The sequence below is a fragment of the Pholcus phalangioides genome, unplaced genomic scaffold (assembly GCF_987345545.1).
Source record: "Pholcus phalangioides strain wild (caught in Gottingen) unplaced genomic scaffold, Ppha-v1.0 ptg000007l_1, whole genome shotgun sequence".
Lineage (NCBI taxonomy): Eukaryota > Metazoa > Arthropoda > Arachnida > Araneae > Pholcidae > Pholcus > Pholcus phalangioides.
The window spans coordinates 42,164,592-42,179,011 of NW_028301600.1; the positions used below are offsets into that span (position 1 = coordinate 42,164,592).

General features: G+C 32.4%; 1 pseudogene across 3 annotated transcripts; it reads right to left on the reverse strand.

Moving 5' to 3' along the window:
• Positions 1 to 4,290: 4,290 nt before the first annotated feature.
• On the reverse strand, positions 4,291 to 13,959 carry LOC149085308 (ubiquitin-conjugating enzyme E2 H pseudogene; annotated as a pseudogene). Of its 3 annotated transcripts, none has more exons than XR_016192832.1 (5): positions 13,857 to 13,959; positions 10,961 to 11,069; positions 10,593 to 10,715; positions 9,704 to 9,847; positions 4,291 to 8,333 (listed from the first exon to the last, which is right to left on the reverse strand). The product of XR_016192832.1 is annotated as a ubiquitin-conjugating enzyme E2 H pseudogene, transcript variant X2 (transcript). The 3 variants fall into 3 exon arrangements; XR_016192831.1 differs by having other exon boundaries at positions 5,419 to 8,333; positions 9,651 to 9,847; XR_016192833.1 differs by having other exon boundaries at positions 7,267 to 8,333; positions 9,651 to 9,847; positions 10,847 to 11,069.
• Positions 13,960 to 14,420: the final 461 nt, after the last annotated feature.

Consider the following 14,420-nt stretch of genomic DNA (forward strand, 5'->3'; position numbering starts at 1 on the left):
TGAAAAAACAAAGTTTAATATAGTCAGTCCATAAATAGGTTTATTAGTACACTAAAGAAAAATAAGCATAATACAAAAGACGGTGCTCACCAGAATTGAGTATTAAAATATTTACCTTAAAAACCAAAGTTTTTGTACTAATTTTTTCAAATTAGATGTACAGATGGTGCAATTCATCATTAAACATATTTTTATTTCATTTATCAATATAAATGGTCAATAAAAAATAATTTGCCTAAATATCAGTTAATAGCTTGAGAAAAGAACAATTTACACTCTCAACATGCAGTATAATTAAAAAGTTACTTCAGTTTCCCTTATCTTCTACCAGTGAATAAGCAAGAAATTATTTATAACCACAACAGTTAGCATATTTAATAAAATGAAAAGCAGAAATAAAAATAAACAGTAAAAACTTTTTGCTTACCTATTCTATACAATCACAAACTTCATATAAATCATTTTTTTAAACATACATATCTCTAACTACTTCAATGAAAAATTTTGCAGCATAAAACATTCCAGAAATACATTAACTTTGCTATAATGGACAAAACATATACACTTACATACTGTACTTACAAAACATGCTCTTGCAATGTTACATGTTCTAACATTCAGCATATTAATTTTGAAATGTAATGTCCTACACATTTTCAGAAAAATCACATTTAACATTCAGTGACAAAATGTGCTCAAATAAAAGTTCAACATAAAAATTGAATTCAATTACAGTATAGAAAATGATTTTTATCATAAATCTCTTTTGGCGATAAGCAATGATTTTTATCGTAAATTTGAGAAATTTTCAAAAACTATTTCCCCAATGCAATGACAGTTCCCACCCCATTGCCTACAAAACCCCAGGGATTTTAAAAGGCTCATACCAAAAATCCATTGAAACAATATTGTCACCTAACCATTTTATGAAGTTGTACACTCAATTTCTTTAGCATCTTTTCTTCTTGCTTCATCAATATTATTCGACTGATAATAATAGACATAACCCAATTGTTTAAATTCAAAGTGTGTGTGTGTATATATATATATAATTAGTCAAATTTTATCCTATATATAATTATATATTTTTAAATTTTTTTGTGTTCTAAGTATGTTTTCGGTAATCAGTTGCAGATTTCGAACATCCCCAAAAAGTGTCAGGTTATCGACAGATAACTAAAAACATTAGCTGTCATTACACACAATTCTTGTATTTTTATCTTAATTTTTTTTTCAAATCTAAGCTTGCTCAAAAACTAACACTTATTTAATTAAATGCATTAATCTACAATTACAATAGAATTATTAAAAGAAATAGTCTTATGAGCATTTGAAGCAAAAAAAATTAACATCTGTTTCGGCTTACAAACTAGGAAAAAAAATACACTGATCACTTTTTAAAAAAAAAAGTGTAAAAAAAGAATTGGCTAGATTTATAATTTACTAGAATTAACTTTAAAATTTACTAGTTTATTAATTAGTAGTCTCTCTTATCAATGTTGTTGTGTTTACAAGAAGCTAGAATTTACAAAGATACAGCAGCTCTGACAGTCCTTGATTTGAAAAAGAGTTTTGATACATATAGTACGATGGACTGCTGTATAAACTAATCCAAATGAACATGCTGCATAGCATAGTCAAACTCAAAAGGCAATATCTTTGACAGATCTTTTCCGGTTCAAATCAATAACTCAGTTCAAACTTGCACCTTATCACAGCCTAGCAGAAAGGGCCAATTATTACACAATTTTCAAATGAATAATTTCTCTCCTAATGATATTATGACCCCTTATATAGATGATTCGATATTTCTGTAGACAAGTTGCTCATAAAAGAACTTCCAATCTTCCAGAAATGCTTTCCCTGGTTAAGGACTGGTGTGAAAGCAGCAGAATAGAACTAAATGCTAATAAATCAACCTTCATGTGGATCACTGGCAAAAAGGACTTACCACCTGACCAGGGTTAGGGTAACCAGATTCGAAAACCGAGAAAGGAGGATGCCTGCACACGCACCCTTAGTGACATCACTTATCCCAATTTTCACGATAGATGGTGTCATTGTTCCAAACAATAAAATCAGCCACAATAATTTTTCCTAACTCTAAAACAGAACTGCTAAAAAAAGCTTAAACAAAAAATGCTGGGAATTTCAGTGGCTATTAGTGGATGCGTATGGGGAAAAAGCATAAAAACACTCATATCAATGAAGAAATGTGTTTCAAAAAAATAACTCTGAAAATCTGAAAAGGACAAAAGGATGAATTTTCCAAAACGTAGGAGGATGCTCGAAATGACATCAAAAAGGAAGACGGTTTGTAAACCTACCGCTGACACTCCTGTTGAAGTATATGCCACTCAAATCTCACCTTTTAACACTACTAGATACTGTGATGGCATTTTAGACAAACGTTTATCTTACAAGGAGGCAATCATCAAAACTACAAAAGAAAAACGTGTTGAACAAAATTGCCACAGTCTATCTGTTCTCACTCTCTCCAACACACTCGCCTTATATAAAATGGTGATTCAACCTATTTTGCTCTGGGCATCTTTTTTTTAAGTCTGGATATGTACAAATAAAACCAATCTTATCAAATAGGATATATTTCAAAATGTCACTTTCTCAATGATCCATTAAAAATTAAGATATTTGAAAGGATACCCATATCAAAATAATTACACATTATGTCCAAAAACTTGTTAAAATTTTTATTAAATTCTTTGATAAATCAGAATTTCAATATTTGAGGGGAAAGTGCTCCTTATCCCCTATACACAAAGACTCAGATTTGCTAGACCTAAGAATTTTCTTGTGGTCAGTAGGTCTGATATAAAAAAAGGGTTATAATCAGGGTTGGGTTTTTGACATGACAGGTGTCAAAAACTGGTTTAAATTGTCAAAAATCTAAATGAATGCTTTTGGATAATGTTTTGAACACAATGGGTATATAACATGATGCAAAACTTCCTTTTTTGCATATTACAATATTCTATTTTTAAACAATTTATTACAATAACTAAAACAAAAATTATTATAATTTGCAATTTTGAATTTTTCAACACAAAAGAGTCTAGAACATTTAAAATATAATTTTATGATTTATTTTGTCTAAACTACTGATTACCTGTGTCCAATTTGTTAAGCAAAATAGAGCTGTTTATTCAAAATATGTATAATAGGGTATCAGCGTTAGGTTTTGGCCTCAGAGAAACTATCTCAGTATTAAAACAGTTAAAAACTTATTGTCAATGTTGTCGAAGTATTTTTAACCAAAGCAGATCTGGCAGGACTTCATACCCAAAGCATTGTTTTGCACGTTCAGATATAGCTTCAGTTGGAAAACCAATGATTGCATTATATACATGCTAGTAAATATACCATATCAGTCAAACTTGGATATTCTTACTTTTGCAAAAAGAATAAGCTACAGGAGTTTCTTAAGCATCATATACAATCAGAACACTGTCAAACTAAAGGGCATTTCAGTCCTACAACTTAGTATTTTGATTACTAGATATATTCTAACGTTATGCACAATAAGGGCATTGTTTTAAGTATCTCTCTCTCTGTGATTATCTAGGTAATTTAATAACTGAAACTAACATTACATATATGGTGTAAGAGAGTTTTTTAAACACCGAACTGTTATAAAAAGAGTACAGCAGATGCTTACATCTATACACACATAGAAACAGTTGAAGAAATTTTGGAAGGTCAAGAATCGTTTTGAATTGAAGAATATCTAATCATTCCATAGTTTTTACTTCAGCTTTTACGCTATGCTTTATTCAAATTGCATATTTTACCAGAAAAAAAATATATATATATTGTCCAAAATAATTCTGTAGGGAGTAGAAAATTATTCTACAATCATATTAAGTATTTATTCTTTGTTTAACATTGTCACTTTAAACATTACATGCAATTAACATGTGTATTTCTAATGGGAACTTTGAAAATGGAAAAGCAATATTTGAGGTTTTTGACAGAGGGTTTTTGCCGCGACAGTTTAAACCATCAAAAATTGCCATGCATCAAAAACCTGCCAACCCTGGTTATAATGTATAAATTCATTCATTTTATATTATTCACAATTTCACCATATTAGCATAATACTAGTATTTCATATGCAAATATTCATCATATTTTGAGTGGTGGTATATACAGTGGATCCCGCTTATAACATTTTTCAAAAAAAGATAAGCAAGGAAAATACATTAATGGAAAATCTTAAGAAATTTTTTTAGAGTTGGGACCACAAAAATAAGTCATACTAAGCAGGAAAACGTAAGTGGGAAAGTTATAAGCGGGATTGACTGTATATATTTCTTATTGATCATATCTCCTCACAATATTTTCAAAATTATTCACCTCCACATAATATTACAACTTCCCTTATTTTATATATCTGATAATAAGTTATATAAAATAAGAAACCACCACCAGAGAGGTATAACCCTCCCCTACTATCTAACTTGATTTTACTGGGTCCATTCTATTTTCCAGAGCAAAAAGAATGCCAAGAAAATTTAAAGTATTTTCTACCATACCCTATTGAAATCATTTACTTAGAGTGCCAGTGCTTTTGAATCAACATAAATATGATGAAGAGGCAATCAGCTGAGCCTACACTCAGCGAGAGCCCTTGTACCACCATTCAAGAGGTTTCAAGCCCAGTGAAACTTCAGATTATGTGTAAATTGGTTTATGAGTGTTTTGCAAGAAAAGCAAAAAATTCTAAAGTTTTAACAGAATTTTACTCAATAAACTAGATTTCTCAAACTTCAAAATAAGTGGTAGGTGTACCAAAACCTACCAGATGAGAACTAGACTACAAGAGGCTTTGGGTATTAACATTGTCTGGTGGTCTGAGAAAATCACATGATCACAACTGTCTTAACAAGTTAAGGGGCTTAAGCCCAAGCATTCTTTGGGGCTCTTGTTATTTTAACAAAAAACCTAATTTGTTTGACTTGTGTCCCTTTCTAAATCCCATGTACCCATTCATTGCACAAGCCCATGAAATGGTTGTCTCACCTTCTCGCTGTGTGTTCATGCTAGCAAAGATTTCAAAGTTCCCTTGCTCTTTTTCACCATGCCGAAATTACACAAGTCTTCCATGTAAAACACATAAAAATATAATATTAAATAAATTAATCTACACATTATCTTGAAAAGTATTGTACCTGGCCGGAGACCATAGACAGTTGTGGAACAAATCATTTGAGTTTCATTATTTTTTATGGGGAAGATTGATTTAATGTAGTAGTAAATTAGATTACGAGCGCATTCATGGAACAAATTATTTGGTTAGTAAACCAAAGTTCCATTGTATATTAGTATTTTTTTCCTTGGTAAACCGAAAAACTCAATGATTTATCAACCTTTTCTCTCTTCTATAAGTTTATTTTTATTCCTTTCATTAAATTTGTTTTCACACCTGAAGACACTTTAATTAATAAGTTGTTTAAAACCACTTAAACAACCTTTCTTTGAACAGTGAAATAATGACTAAACAGCAAAAGCTAAAGGGTAATACTCATAAAAGTAAAAAACTAACATTTAACTTGGATATTTTTTAACACATTGACTGCCATGTGAGTTAAATACATCAGATCCCTTGTAATGATTTTGGTGACATACAAGTTACATGTAACTCAATTATTTTCTGAGGCCATGTGAATCAGAGACAATACAGAGGGCCAAAACATAGTCAAACAAAAAAGTAAGGCACCAGGGAGTGTGATTTCATTCATTTAGTACATCATTTAGAACACTTTAAAATTTCTTATATTTTTGTCTTTTCTTAGCATATTGCTTCATGTTATCGTTATTTTCAATGAGAGACCGAGTTGTAAGCAATGCACACAATCTCATGGAATCTTTTGCAGCATGAACTAAACATAATGCAATAGGAGCATTTACATGGTGGCAAGTTCAAAGAGGCATTAAATTCAAAGAAGTTGGTGATCACGAAAATTAAATTAGAACAGGAGAAAGGTGGCAAAATTTGAATAGCCCACACACAGAATCCATATCGCACATCATTATTCACTCAAATGCATTATTTTTGAAGGGCATTAAAAAATCATGTGGGCCTATCATCCCAGTCTTCTTCTGCATAACAGTTAACATGAAGAATTACATGAAATTCCAGTAATATGATCATTTGATATTTTGTTATTGCATTACAGTAATTTTCTGCTAACAAGGGCTAATGAGACCAGGACCTACAGTTTCTGGCCAAATCTGAATGGCAGCATTAAACATGTTCTTTATCATATATCACACCGAGAGGTTAGTGTACCAACTCTGTTTATGGGAAACTTCCTGCAGTAGCATTGTGTTCTATAATCATCTTATCCCCATTTCTTTTGTACCTACATGTCAGGAAAGATTCTGACAAGGATGAATCAGGTATCGAACTCCAACACCTCTGAACATACTTTGGTAGAGCAGGCAAATATCTTATTATCCTTGGCTATCCCCCCTCCAGTGTTTTGTTCATTTTGATATACAATATAGCCATTCTATGTAACGCATGTCATCTGGGCTTAGTAGCCCAATTTACATGTGGGGGAAATAAAAAAAAAATTAGCATTTCAACTAGCATTAAGGATTTTTGCCTAAACTTGTTTAGATGACATTAAAATGACTGAGCGCAAAAAGATTATGAAAAAGGAGGTATAAACCCCAAAATATCCTAAAAAAAATATGACACATTTATTTACCCTCTTTTTTTCCTTATCAGGAGAAATAGAATTTTAAAGAAAAAGTTAACACTTCATCATTATAAATTTTCACATTATAAAAAGTAGAATAAGAAAATAGGCTAGTAATAAAATAGGCACAGTAATAAATATAAAGGTAATAATAAATAATTATAATGTAAACTATTTTTAGCTCTAATTAAAGGCAAAAAAAAAAAGTTTTTCAAACAATTAGTACACAACACTGTCAAACCCGGTACTTTAAAGTACTACCGATAAAAGGGGTGAAATTGATTCATATAAACATATTACTTTTTTTCATTTAAAAAGTGATCTGCATAAGCTACAGATATACATCCATATCTGTTCAGGTATTTGAAAAAAGGTTTGGGCAGACATTGGTGTTATTATTGAGCTGGCAGGGAAGAAATTTATGCTAACATATTAATGTGAAAAACTTGATACATTGTTAAATATAAATTACAACATGTTTTGAATACATTTCATCCATTAAAACAAATATAAAAATTAAATCAATCTTAGTTTTATTTTTGCTTTGCTTAATGATAATTTATATATCAGATGGGAATTGATATTGAAATTCAAGTTCAATTGTCAAAATCTGAACTGAAATCTCTGAACTGGATGTATTAGATGAAAATATGTTGATTTTAAACACATCACAGACTACACTGTCTGGAAAAACTGTAGTTTCAGTTGTGAAAGCCATGGAAGTTTAAATACATCACCATTTTTAAATGCTAAAAAGCTGTCTCATTGAATACAGGTACTAGTACAGCATGAAAATACTTAGCATTAATAGAACATAAGGAATTGTGCAATGGTATAAGTGGAAACATTAATTTAAGAGGTACATACTATTTTGAGCAGGGTTGTAAAGATATCTTTTAATGATGCAGTAGGATAGATTGTGCAAATGCGCTTTACAATATGGTGTCTGTGTAGCGTATAACTAAATGAAAAACTAATAAATAAGTATAAAGAGATGACTATCACAGTAATATATTTCATCATTAAATAACCATAGTTTGAGTCTCATCTTCACCTGAAAAGTCACTCATAGAGCTCTCACTGCTAGAAATTTCATCTTCTTCTTGCTGGCGTAATGCATCTTCTGTTGCATATGTTCTGACATATTCTTGGACTTTCTTTTTGTAATCATCAGGCCTATGTAAATATAAGGCTGCAGCATCACTATTTAATGGATCAATAGGATTTGGGTATGTTAGAAGCTGAGGTAGAAATGACTCAAATATGTTTGATAAGTTATATAATGCAGACCATGCTTGATTTATCACATCAAGACAAACAGTGCCCGAAATTTCATCAATATTTGGATGATAAATCTTATTCATAAATCCAATGGAAGGTGATTTAAATGGATATTTTTCTGGAAGATCAACACGAACTTTCCACACTCCTCCCTCATAAGGGGTTCCTTCAGGTCCATAAAACTTTACACACAATTCATTGAGACCACCAAGAACAGTCACTTCATGACGGCTTTCAATAAGTTTCACAACATCTGTATCCATTCTTCGTTTACCAGGACTTGGAGAAGACATCATCATTTTGAATGCCACCAATTTAAAATAGGCTCTAAATAAATTATGAATATTAAAAAAGGATATGTGAATAGCATTCACTGATATACAACACTTCAAATACAACATCACTAAGTGAAAGACTTGGAAAAAATATTAATTCTGAAAAAAAAAAAATTCTTGTCACGATTAAAGTGATACTAAGTTTTATAGCACTGCATACTAAAACCTTCTTAATGTTTTATATTGGCTAAGGCTCAAAGCAAAGGAGATTGACTGAATTTCATAGAATACTTTCCATTTTCATAATAATATAAATATGTTTGATAATTTTTGTCTTGCCACAAACACCTTCTGCTCAGCAAAGCCTACAGTTAAGACCACGACCTAAAGTTTATAGCCGATTCTGAGAGAGAATGGCAACATTCTATAATCGTTATATACTTAGATCTTTTGCTAAGATATTAGTGCTCCAACTGCTCAGTGTGGAGACTTCCTGCTATAGCACTATACTTTTGTGGTCATTTCTCTGCTGAATCTCTCAGCCAAAACTGAACGGTTATCAAACTCATGAGACCAATGAACATCCTTTTTGAGGGAATTGTCAACTTGGGCTACCACATTAATATAAATATCTTGATACTCATTTTAAATACAAGTTTGCAATATTGAAACAATGCCGGTTTGGTTAAGTTACTCTGTATACGGCTAATTTGGCCTCCTTGCATTTTTTTTAATGCTTCACAGATATTGTATGCTTCTCCTACAGACAATTACCATGTTTCATGAAATTCACAAACTGATGCCATTTAGGTGAAAAATACATTTTACAACCAAAGCTATGGAAAGTCTGGTCTGCCTATTAGAGTTCATAAAATGGCTGTGGTACAAAACAAAAAATATTTAAAGATGAACAAGATGCAGAAGAAACTGGAGAAACCACGAGACACCCAGGCTCTGTCCCAAGAAGCAACGTAAGCTCTTCTTGCAAACCGAGCCTGGGTGTCTCCAGTTTCTCCTGCATCTTGTTCATCTTTAAATTTATTTTTTTTTGTACCACAGCCATTTTATGAACTCTAATGGGCAGACCAGACTTTCCATAGCTTTGGTTGTAAAATTTATTTTCATCTAAATGGCATCAGTTTGTGAATTTCATCGAACATGGTAATTGTCTGTAGGAGAAGCATACAATATCTGTGAAACATTAAAAATGCAAGGAGGCCAAATTAGCCAGAGATTAGAAATATACTACAGTGACCCTCTTAGTAGCCTTTGGCAAAATATATTAAATCTGTGGATGAAAAATAATCTTGCACTTGAATGTAATACTTGAAAAAAATTTTACACTTAATCTTTTGAAAAAAAAGTCTACCTTTGCAAGTCAAAAGAATTTGAAACATGTTGAAACTTTGCTGAGTATCATACCTCTGAAAAATAATTTAACAGAAGGTTTATTTTAATGCCATCACTCAAGTTTTAAATAATGGCAGGATGGCATCACATCAATAAACATAGGAACACGTGAAGGTGCGAATAATGATGAGCATTCCTGGTGGTCTTGATGCAGAGCTGTTGGGAAAAAATAAATATATGTTAAATGTATATAATTTTCTTATAAAATAAACTCGGCAAGTGTTAAAATCAGTTGAAGATAAATTTATTGAGTAGCCTGTTTTAGCTCATTGGGCAATGGCTTGTTATTAAGAAAAGAAGTATATTCTTTAGAACCATCTTTTTTCATTTGACAGTAATAAAATAGCATAAATTATTGATGTCGACAAAACTTAATACAGTTGAATTCTTAAAGTAAGAACACACAGTAAGTAAACGCAGAAAATTGCTAGATAAGTTTTGTTCAAAGGCTATTGCCAGAAAAATGAATTCATTGTATTAAATGTGCTACTCCAATCAAAATCTTTTTTTCTTTGCCTTGGTTATTTTAAAAAGATTTTCTTTCTTTTCAAAGAAATTGCATGATTACACAAATGGTGTCTGAAAGGCAAATAAATAATGATTTACTAATTCCATAAACTAACAATTGTTAGTTCCAATTTTGCATTGTTTGAAAATAATGTAAAATGCCCTGTCAAACTGTTTTGTGTAAGTTATGTGTAGCATTAACACTGCATTGTATTTCATATTTTTCTGGGATATCTTTACACTTTGTCTAAGCCATGCACAATACAGATATTGGCCATAATAACTTCTTTACCATAGCTCTTCTGCATATGTAAGTATATTAATTGTACAAACATATAATTAAGTAAAAAACATATCATGTAGAACAAGGTTAAAATTTATTAGATGGTCTTACTTCATATTGTTAAAGTTCAAATTGACAAAAAGTCATAAAACTTCCCAGCTTAAATCCAGACACATTTGCATTCAATCGTTTGATATATAGAGCTTGAAATGTTTAAAATCAGTGGCACATCATCTGGGAAAAACAGGTGAAGACAAATTATAGAGAGAAAATGATATATCACTTAATAATTTTATTTCAAATCCAACAAGGGGGGAACCACAAAGCCTCAAAAAACCATAGGCCAACAAGATACAAAACCATACCCACAAAAACTCCAAAACGAAAAAGTCATGATGCCTTGAGTATTAAAAAATACCGATAGAAATTTATCTTTTCTAATTGGTGTTGAATAATCAAACTGAATAGTTAAAAGATACCCCGAAAAAAGAAACTTTTTTAAAGCCTTTTCTTCACAGAGCTGGATCTGTATACAATGGAATCTTCAATCTATTGCAAACCTTGCTTGCTCTTCTGTCACATGCATGCCTATTTTCAAATGAACAAGAACGCACAATGTACTGTTATATAAAATATTCCTGATGTATATGATTCCAAGGTCATTTCATTTCAGAGAACTCTAAAATCAAATGACTTCAGAAAGCCAACTTTATGGGTACAACTCTATGGATACATAGAATTATTTAGAATTATTTCAAATGTATTAGAAAAAAGATTAACATATTTGTTGTATTTCCTAATTTATTAATTTAAAATTACAGTTGATTGGACAAACTAAAAATTCCTTTAAGTGGTTTTATACCGGGCTTGACGAATTGAAGAAAAAATTAGGGAGGAACACGAATTTCTAGACAGCCAAGCATGTTTTAAATAAACTGTCCAAAATAATAATCGCTTTCCATTAACCATTTTTCAGATCATGAGCCTTGGTGTCCCTTTCCATCTCCTTTCTTTCTTCTAAACTGAGCACAACTCCAGTCTATTGCCATGGGCAATTTACTACCGATTAAGTTAGGCCGGAAGTGTGAGTATGTGTACCTAAGTCAGTGTGTAGTGTTGTGTGTGAATTTTTAGTGGTGTCATCTATATTACAAATTCTGAATGAAGTGTGTGACGTTTGAATATTTATACTGCTATAGGCCTGTTGCTCTCTGTGCAAAACTTTTTAACAAGATCGGCTCCCATTCGTGCCTCGAAGTTGGAAACTACAGAAAACCAACTTCAGCTGACCACCACTGTAGCAGTGATGGGGTACTCTTTCAATCTTAATGGACACGCTAATAGAAATTTCAAAAGTTCAGTGTCGTCCTTAGACTCTAATAATTTGACAATCAGACATACAAAATTTTAGGGCATCAATTTCAATTGTTTAGTCACCATGGTGACTTGTCATGTGGAATTTGTCAAACAGGTTTTAACTAAAAAAAATTCACACACTTATCCCATATTTTTTTCTATTAATGCATGAAAATGAGAAAGGACCCTCTTAATAGCAACATGGGTCCCCAAGCCATGTAATGTTCTTTGTCACCTGGAAATTAGATCTCTTTTTTCCAGATACTGCTGTAATGCGCAGTATCTGGACTCTGCTGTAATGAGAAGTCAGTGCCATCTTAAAACACGAGCCCACCTGGGCATGGCACGAAGGCCTCAAGAGCAGAGGGGCCCCAGAAGAATGAGAGGTAGTTGAATTTTGAGAATTTTCTAGTTAGGGCCTCAGAAAAATCACTTTACTTTGGTGCCCATGATATTCTTAAGATGGCCCTGCGAGCAGTATCTTGACTGTGCTTTAATGAACAGTATCTTGACTGTGCTTTAATGAACAGTATCTTGACTGTGCTTTAATGAACAGTATCTTGACTGTGGTTTAATGAACAGTATCTTGACTGTGCTTTAATGAACAGTATCTTGACTGTGCTTTAATGAACAGTATCTTGACTGTGCTTTAATGAACAGTATCTGGACTCTGCTGTTATAGAGTATAAAATTACCAAGCCTTAATATATAAACAGGACTTGAAAATCCAAAAAAAATTTTCAGGCACCAACCTAATTTATTAGGAGTCAAGAAGGATTTTAGCCTCCAGAAAAATGGCTTTAAATATATTTTTATTAATTCTCCATGACTCTTTATATCCTTTTCATATGTTATGAGACAAGGTCATGAAATCAAAAATTTTGTATTATTCCAATTGAGCAATCAAATACAGAAAGTTTTTGGTGCCAATACCAATTTTATAGTTTCCATGGCCCCCACATTCTGGAGCTGAGATCTATGGAGGGCCCCAGATCAGACTATTCATGGCCCCTTCATAGTGTGAAAGAACAAAAAATGATGAGAATCGTCCTGGACCCAGTCAGCCCCACCCTGGTGGGGGCCATGGCATGGGCTGAGATATGGGTGAGATGGCTATGCCTCTCCCCAGCATCAATGATGGAGCCAACTGAAATTATGCATATATATGTGAATTGACATCCCCAGCTATTCAAGTCTATCTTCACCTATGCACTATGACAACCAGGAATTTGTCAGGCCCTGTGTATAAATATTAAGTTGTTCACTCAGTTGGATACTGTTCTGAAAACCAATATTCATTGTTTCGTTGCAGCACCTCCCTCGCAATGTCAAAAGAAGTGTTGAAGGGAATTTGCACCCTCTCACAGCGCCCAGAACACCAGACCCGCCTGCGACCCTAGTTGTGACGGGGCAATATGTTGTTCAAATTTACGCCCCTAATCATAAGGGTCTGAGCAAATGCCCCTATTGCTAATGGGGAAATTAAAATCATGGCTACTTTTGTTTAACTACAAAATAAATTTCATCAATATTCATATTAATATTTGAGAATTTGAAATCCAAATTAAATATAAATCGCCAGTTTTGACACAATTTATATTTCCAGAATTAGAGTTTTATAGGACTAAACAGAGTTAAATTTTAGTTATTTCTTAATCACATGAAAAAATTCAAATTTTAAAAATTAAATTTAAACAAAAACCATCAATATCTATCATCATTTTTATATTAATGTCATATTTTTAGCTGTTCTCAAAAATGCAAATTTCACACTTTCACAGTGACATTGGGACATGATAGACTGACTAGGATTTTTCATAAACAATCTGTTCGCTAACACTGAACAACAACAAAATCATTGACAGGAAAATTTATTGAAGGATATTTCCTGTGTGAACATCGCGAACAGTCAGAAGGGACCCTATTTCAATCCTATATAAAATGCTAATAAGTTATCGTTATTACAGAATGAACTGTGAGAACAGAGTTTATATATTTGACGAATAAACTGAAACGTACGTCACCCAGCTGTGAACTGTCATCAGAGGAACGAACTGCATTTGGGACGTCTGCTAGAATGCATTACGATTACAGCAACCCTCATCTTCCCTTCTTACCCCTGCGTCTAAAAGAGGAAATAATGCTATGTATTGTAATGAAAACTCAGCTGTTTCTCATCATCGCCATCTTGACCATCTTTAAGAACAAAAAAAGCAGGACATTGAGCCAATTAAAGCGAATCGCTGCTAATCGTCACCTAACAGAACGTTAAATCACATATTGTACTACATACATCCTCTTTCATCACCACGGTCAAATCAAAACCACGCCAAATAAGAAGTAGCTTAAAGCTTAAGTCTAAACAAGAAACGGGACGTATAGTCAATTTTACCATTTCCATTGTTTTCAGTGACTTCTCCATGACATGACCTTAATTGCGTCACAGCTTAGGTGACCATACGTCCTGTATTTCCCGTGCAGACTTGGTTTTTCCTGTTTTTGTTAGCCGTTCCAACTTTTTTGCAAAAATGTTCCGATTTTTCCAGTTTTTTAGTCGGAGTTTTCTTGAATTTGTTATTTTTA